The sequence below is a fragment of the Bos grunniens genome, chromosome 5, assembly GCF_055505025.1.
Source record: "Bos grunniens cultivar Pamir isolate PY7600 chromosome 5, Bosgru_T2T1.0, whole genome shotgun sequence".
Taxonomy (NCBI): Eukaryota; Metazoa; Chordata; class Mammalia; order Artiodactyla; family Bovidae; genus Bos; species Bos grunniens.
The window spans coordinates 40901388-40909827 of record NC_141169.1 but is presented as its reverse complement, the minus strand read 5'-3'; the positions used below and the strand labels follow the sequence as shown (position 1 = coordinate 40909827).

At 40.4% G+C, this 8440-nt stretch overlaps 1 protein-coding gene across 4 annotated transcripts in view; it reads left to right on the top strand.

The window, feature by feature from the left end:
* The first annotated feature begins 765 nt into the window (after positions 1-765).
* Positions 766-8440, top strand: part of CNTN1 (contactin 1) — a 420540-nt gene continuing 412865 nt past the window's right edge. For all 4 annotated transcript variants that reach the window (XM_086403896.1, XM_086403897.1, XM_086403899.1 and 1 more), the window contains exon 1: positions 766-902. The gene's annotated coding sequence lies outside the window, so the exon portion shown is untranslated. The remainder of the gene's footprint in view (positions 903-8440) is intronic.

Below are 8440 nucleotides of genomic sequence, written 5' to 3'. Positions count from 1 at the left end.
TCTGGTGGTAATTGTTTGAAAACTTTTGCCATTAAATGAACTGCCCAAGGCAAGTCTCTTAAGCAGTTTAACCTTAATTGCCTTCCTTTAATTTTTTTTGAGAGGTGATTATTGCAACATTTTCCCTTCTAAAACATTGTTCCTGCCAGGGGATATTTTGGAGTCTCCCTCCTCTATAGAATGAGATGTTCAACCTTATTTCCCTTCACGAAATACTGCCATGTTACATTGCGGGGGGGGGTGGGGGGGTGGAGGGGCGGGGGGAAGAAACTCGAAACAAAATCTTCAAGATTTTTCCTTTTCTTATGATTTTTTTTTTCCACGTAATTATATGTATTTTTCTATTTAGCTTCATTCGTTGCCGAAGTTCGTGCCTCTCTATCTAGGCACTCACTGCTGCTAATATTTTGGCCTGTCAAATCTCCCAGAGCAGATGGTCCCTTCAGGAAAGCCCTGGAAAGTACTGGGTGTCTGGTTCTGCCTGGTCCCACCCTCCCTCCTGGGGTCTCAGATGACAAGTCAACAAACCAGTTTCCTCCTCTTGGGGGTCACGGATCCAGTGGCTGCAGGGTTTGGTTCCAGGGACTGCAGAGACCCTTGCGGTTGGGTCTAGCAGCAGCTACCCTGTTCCGCAGCAAGCCCTGGTCCTGGGATGAGTGACATCCCGTTTGCCCAATCAGACACGCGGCTTTCTCTCTAGTGCCCGCCCCACTTTCCTTGCCGCTCCAATAACCGCTCTAAAAGGCCCGGCTTCTGCTGTCAAGTAGCTGGGGTGGGCTCGGCCGAGGCGAGTAGGGGCGCCGGGTGGGGAGATGCGCTCCCAGGTGTTTGCGGCGGAAGTGGGAAACCTGTAGGTTATGGTCCAGCTGTGCCACGCCGAGGCGAGCAGAAGCAGGGAACAGGTAGGAGGCAGGACTTTCCCTTCTTTGCAGACAGAATAAAGAATGCGTATTTTCCTGCGGCTGTTGCCTCCCTTCCCCTTCCCCCAGCCCCGCCCCGCCCTCGTCACCCCCAGATCTCCTGCGGTCTCCGCAGCTCTCGTTGAGAAGGACGGCAGGAAGGGCTGGGTGAAGGGAGTGTCGTACTGGGAAGGAGGGATGCGGGCTCCGGGAGCCCGGGGTGACGGGCAGGGCAGGCGGTAGTGCCTTGGGAAAGGGGACAGAGCCCCCGTCTCCTCTCGTCAACTTTCCTCTCAGAGGCTGCGGCCGACACAGCGGGCGATGAGCCCAAGAGGTGCCAAGTCGCCCGGGGCGGGGGAGGGTCTGGGGGAGCAGACATGTCAGCAGCCGGTAACCCAGGTCTTCCTAAACTGAGATGAGCGTCTGCTCCTCCCCACGCCTGTCCGCACCCGCTCAATTCCTCTCTCCTACCTTGTCTCTAGACTAGCACAACCCTGAAAAACTGGGAATGGTTGCGCTGCGAGGAAAGGGGACTTGTTTTCTCCCTGGCCCTTGAGGAGTGGGGGGTTGGGGAAAAAACCTGCAACTCGAGGGGCATTTTCCAATTAATTACATCTTCATTGAGAAGACATCAGTCCTTCTCCCCTATTTGCTGCAGACTTGAGGAGGGGAGAGGCAGGGAAGGCTTGGCCTCTTCTCTCCTAGCGTGGCGTTGTCTATCCTAGTTTTTAAAAGATGGGTTTATCCTGGGGGATTCCCAGAGAGTTAAGTAATTGTGCCAGGATGGCTCCCAGGGGCTGCAAGGCAGCCTCCCTGGCTGACCACATCTGGGTAGTAGGTGTTGGCCCAGTGCCGGTTCCTGCTAGAGTCAGATTGCTGGAATCAGTAAGCAGAAGAATTGCAGAGAAATTGGACGCTGCATCACTACCAGGGTCTGATGACACCCTGCTTTGAAAATTACTCAAACATTCGGGTGATGGGAAGAAGGAAGATGGGAGGAGCTGTAACCTCTTCCTATTTATTCATGCCCCATCCAGCATGGGCATTTGTACATATACTTGTGTGTGCATATCTCCAAGGTGGAGCTATATATAGCTCCTGCACACCCAGCCCTGTTTGCCGGCTGCTGAGCAGGCTGGCTTGGCCTTCTGAAGCAATCTGGAAACACTGAGTGGGAGGGGAAAGAGGGAATCAAATTCTCCATTGGGGGAAAAGCCAGAGAAGATGCACTCAGACTGAGGAAACCTTGCATAAAATAATATTTTTGTGTTGCCCATGAAGATCAATATTTCCAAATATTATTTTGAATACATTCTTGGAGTGCTGTTTGATCTTCATCCATTTCCCTGCATTTTCAGCTTCACAGTGTAGCTTATCAGCATGAAATGTAGCATACATATCAAATAAATATGAATCATATCTGGGATGCTTGTGTCTGTATCTTGATTGTTTGATGGTAAATTTATTTGGTAAGTTGCAGTTGACAGTATTTGGAATCTGGGGGAATTGATCCACACATTTTATAGGATATAAAACTAAGGGACCTTTAGAACCTCAGAAGGTAATTTTGATATATTTTTTGTACAAATTTTACTTATAGATTTGATATTTAAACTTTTGCTGTTGTTTTATATCAAATCTATTTGCACTACATGGACTTTCTTTGCATTTATTTCTCCATTGACGGGAATTATTTAATTTTGGTGATAACCTTTCCATTTTCTTAGATGAGTAAACTAAGATTTTGAGGACAGAAATAATTTGTTTAAAATCTTCCCCAAATCCACTATTTCAACCCTAACATTTGAAAACCTACTGTGAATTAATTGCATAGCAGTTTGCCATCAAATAGAATACTTCAGTGTCCCATGGTTTATTGGTCCTGGTAACAAAACTTGATCAATATTGTTATCACTAACAGTATAGGCCAAGGTTGGATGGGAGGGCATACTGGCGGGAGAATGGATATGTGTAGCTGAGTCCCTTTGCTGTGCCACCTGAAACTATCACAGCATTGTTAATCAGCTACACGGCAATATAAAATAAAAAGTTAAAGAAAAACAAGATAGGCCAAGGTTATTCAGTTATTCAGACACTAAGTATCATTTGATTGGTTTAATTATTATTATTTGTATGTCTGATTTGTCTTCTAATTAGTATGTACTTTGTAGAAAAAGACCATATATACATAATTTGTGTATACATCAAGATGAACACAGTTCAAAGGAGGCTCAAAGATTCTTACTGAGGAAATATCATCATAAGGAATTGTTTGGATGAATGCAGCAGTGGTTTGGGGTAATCTATTAATTGATAGAAGGCTCTGTGTTGGGAACTAATTTTGGAAACTTCTTTGACTCCATTATTCTCTCCATGGGGAGGAATGAATGACATGAGACGTTTCTATATTCTTCCACAGAATGATTCTATTTTCCAGTAGAGGTTATGAAGATGTACATATTATTCTATGGATTCTCTGATATCTTCTTCCCCTTGAGACAAAGTTGAAAAATAGATAATCCATATTTCTCCACGCAAAACATGCCATCCCACATGCATTATTAAAAAAGAGATCAACAAGGTCCATCCATTTCTAATGATAAATTGGCCATGGTCTGTGTCATATCTAGAACTTATCCTCTTTAAGTCATCAGTAAGTCCTTCCTCAAGGCCAGTCTTCAATTTTTTTTTAGTGGTGCATTCATTTTATTCTCTTTTAATCTGACATTTCTGCCATATTGTCCATCTCCTCCTTGAAATTGAGACAGTAGCTACTAGAAGAAGAAATACTGTTTATAGTAATGATAATGTATTTAGAGAAAACAAATTTTTTTTTCACTTTTCTGCCATCAATAATCTTCATCCTTAAACTGGCTTTTAGCAAAGGATACTGCAGTTTTCTAGGCTTTTCTGATTTGTGATCATTTTTTTTTTCTTTTGTCTACTTCCAGATGCCCACCATCTATTCAGTTTAATTTATTTCATTTCTATTCTAAATCTAATTTGTATTTTTCTGTTTTCCTTAATACCAGTTTCATCTGTCATTGCATGACTCCATTAGTGCAGTTATCAAATATCCCTGTGTATAAGTTTCTCTGCTTAAATCTGAGATGCCAAATATTATTATTGATATAATGTATTTTTAATGTTCCTTATTGATTCAACTCTGCTTTGAGTTTTTCACTGTGCTTTTAATTTGTATCTTGAAGAGCACTGGCTTTGGAGCAAGAATACGTGGGTTCAAATCCTTAGAACAGGAAATACCAGTTGTATGAACTTGGAAATATAGCAGATGGAGGATGGGGCATTATTTCACTATGGTTGTCTAAATGACTTGCTGTATAAAATTGTATTTGAAAGAATATTCATTTAGTATTAAATTTAAATGTTAAATTATAGCTTTTTATAGTTATAAGGAAATACAGGATCATTCAAGAAAAATTGGAAATCAAGATAGTATCATCATGCACAGAGATCTACTATCAACCTTATAGTTTTATTTTTATGAATATGCATACATATTTTAAATTTACAGATCTGAATTTACAGTGAATATGCATTTTGGCATTCAGCTTTTTTCTAGCATAACAACACACCATAAATATTCATTTATTTCATTTAATATTCTTACTAAGCATGTTCTTTTATGGCTGCCGTTTTTTTTTTTTTGTAACAAAGCCTTTAGATAGTTTCGTTTTTCACACTTGCGGAAATAAACGTAGATACTCATTAGTCTTTACCTTTCAGATCATTTCTTTACTATAACTTCTTAGATGTTATTGGATCAAATGTATAAATATTTCCAGACTGTAAATGCTACTTCCAAAATTGCTCTTACAAAAAAAACCAAAAAACAAAACAAAAAAAAACATGCACAAATTGATACTCAGTTTAAACTGATTGGCTGTAATCTCATAACACTTGGTATTATGGTTAAAACAACTGTGACTATTTTGTAGTCAAAATTATATATCTAATCATTCTTTGAGTTGTGTCTCTATGATTCTGAATGAGTTTGACATATTTTCACTTCTCAAACCTTTATCTTCTCTTTGTATTTTTTTATTTGTGGATTTTACTTGACTATTTCTCTGTTGAGGTATTCATAGTTTCTTCATATAATAACAAATCTGATATAAACTGAAAATTTTCCTCACCCTGTTTTTTTCCCCTTTCTTTTTTTATGTTGAACATACAGAAATTTATAACCTTACTGTAATTTAATCTATAAATCTATTTGCAGTGATATTTTTCATTGCTTTAAGGCCCATAAAACTTTCTGCTACCTGCAAAGAATTGAATATAACAACATGCATTGAGAGTGCTTTTGCTGAAATTTTTCCTTCTTTGAAGTGGGATTTGGCTTATGTATATCATGTATCTCTGTGTGAAATGCCTCTCTTGGGGATGTGTAAAATACGCTCACAGTCTGTTGAGATCCCATTATTATTTATGTGGCTTTCCCATGAAGTGAATAGTACCTTAATTCTTTCTGAGCTACCATTGTCCATTTCAAAAGTGCCACAGGGCAGAATGTACTATGGAAGATATTAATGACCAGGTTACTCAGCCAGAGAAGGGCACATTGTTTGCACAATTATCTGAATGACTCAGACACTAAATCTGCTTTTGCCAGGATTATCCAGATGGTCCTTAATTCACTGGATAATTGCTCACCCCTGTACTTGATTTTGATGATGTAGACTTGACTCTGTCATTGCTTTTCCTACATTGTTTTGTTTGTTGCTATTCTCTAAGTGCTTAGGGTTTGTCACATTCATTTCTTTTCCTCAGAGGCATTTTCTAAGGTCCTTGAAAGCACACATTTTAGAATATTCAGAGCTTTGCTTGAGACCTAGCTCAGCCACTTACAAACTGTGTGATTCAGGGCAAGTCACTTAATTTCTTTAAACCTTTGTTTCCTATGTAGGAAATGAGGATATTCTGAGGATGTTCAGAGTTCAGAGCCCCTACTTCAGTCCCACTGTCCTGTAGTCTTCTCAAGCATATTCTCTGCACTATCAGTTCTCTTTCTGAAACCAATCTCAACAGGTACCTCCTCTGCTGAAAAATTTTTGGTAGAGTTTTTTCTCTCTCTTTCTTAAATAACAAACTGCCTGAAGTTCTTTAAGTCTTTTTCTTAATTAAGGACCTAATGTCATTTTTAAGTGGTCCTTGTTTACTTCGATAAATTCATTTCCTCATCATTCCAGTTTCTTCCATCTCCAATATTCCACAGTGCCAATCATACTAAACTTTTAGTATTTCATCTTATTTATATATTCTTCCTCTATTTTCCCAAACTCCACTTCCCCTCCATATTCTATTTCCTGCCAGACATTTTCTGTCTCCTTGTCTGCCATGTAGTTGTTTGCCTCACCTCTTTAAGGCTCAGGTCAGCTGCCACCATCTTAAGGAAGACTTTCCAAAATTTCCAGGCTAAGTTTTAACTCTTATTCAGTGCATTCATAATAACCTGTGGGTATCCTAACCATAGAACTTACAATACTGTATTATAACTGACTATTTACTTGCTTGTTACCCCTATTGTAAACCCTTGAGGACAGGGCCAATGCCTTATTCCTCTTTGGGCCCAGTGAAGACACTGATGTATATTTCTGAATAAATGAATTTAAAGAAGGTTAAGACTAAGTACCTTTTTAAGATGTCAGAAGATTACAGATTTATATTTCTACCTTGGAAATAAGAAATAAAACTAGAAGCTATGTCAATCTTCTTAATTTTTCAATGACTGCTGGGTTTGTTGATTTATACAGCAAGACAGATAAAGAATCTTTTAATAAGTAATTTGTCAAGATAGGGCTTCCCTGATGGCTCAGTTGGTAAAGAATCCACCTGCAATGCAGGAGACCCTGGTTTGATGCCTGGGTTGGGAAGATCTACTGGAGAAGGGATAGGTTACCCACTCTAGTATTCTTGGGCTTCCCTTGTGGCTCAGCTGATAAAGAATCCACCTAAAATGCAGGAGACCTGGGTTCAATCCCTGGATTGGGAAGATCCTCTGAAGAGGGAAAGGCTACCCATTCCAGTATTCTGGCCTAGAGAATTTCATCAACTGTATAGTCCATGGGAGGGAGAAGGCAATGGCACCCCACTCCAGTACTGTTGCCCGGAAAATCCCATGGATGGAGGAGCCTGGTGGGCTGCAGTCCATGGGGTCACTAAGAGTCAGACACGACTGAGTGACTTCACTTTCACTTTCCACTTTCATGCATTTGAGAAGGAAATGGCAACCCACTCCAGTGTTCTTGCATGGAGAATCCCATGGATGGAGAAGCCTGGTAGGCTGCAGTCCATGGGGTCCCACAGAGTTGGACACGACTGAAGTGACTTGGCAGCTGCAGCAGCATAGTCCATGGGGTCACAGAGAGTTGGACATGACACAGCAACTCTCACTCAATTGTTTGTCAAGATAAGGCATGCTTAGGACATTGAGTAACACAAATGCTAAATCAGTAGGTAATTCTTAATTCTCCATTTTAGAAGAAGGAATAAATGTATAGTTACATGGATAATGTAGATATATAAGTTTAGCTGTGATGAACTAAATACTGGTAAATTGAATTCTCTTTCTCTTCACTTAATAAAAAACCTTTGATTGGTATGGACTCTGGAAGTTTGTAAAGCATCAGTTCAGTTCAGTTCAGTTCAGTTGCTCAGTCATGTCCGACTCTTTATGACCCCATGGGCTGCAGCACGCCAGGCTTCCCTGTCCATCACCAACTCCTGGAGCTTATTCAAACTCATGTCCATTAGGTTGGTGATGCCATCCAACCATCTCATCCTCTGTCATCCCCTTCCCCTCCTGCTTTCAATCTTTCCCAATATCGGGGTCTTTTCTAGTGAGTCAGTTTTTCTCATCAGGTGGCCATAGTGTTGGAGTTTCAGCTTCAGCATCAGTCCTTCCAATGAATATTCAGAACTGATTTCTTTAGGATACACTGTTCGAATCTCCTTGCAGTCCAAGGGACTCTCAAGAGTCTTCTCCAACACCACAGTTCAAAGGCATCAATTCTTTGGCACTCAACTTTCTTTATGGTCAAACTCTCACAATCCATACATGACTACTGAAAAAAAACCATACCTTTGACTAGATAGAACTTTGTTGGCAAAGTAACGTCTCTGCTTTTTAATATGCTGTCTAGATTGATCATAGCTTTCGTTCCAAGGAGCAAGCATCTTTTAATTTTATGGCTGCAGCCACCATCTGCAGTGATTTTGGAGCCCCCAAAAATAAAGTCTTTCACTGTTTCCATTGTTTCTCCCTCTGTTTGCCATGAAGTGACAGGACCGGATGCCATGATCTTCGTTTTCTGAATGTTGAGTTTTAAGCCAACTTTTTCACTCTCCTCTTTCACTTTCATCAAGAGACTCTTTAGTTCTTCTACACTTTCTGCCGAGGGTGGTGTCATTTGCATATCTGAGGTTATTGATATTTCTCCCAGCAATCTTGATTCCAGCTTGGGCTTCATCCAGTCCAACATTTCACATGATGTATTCTGCATATAAGTTAAATAAAC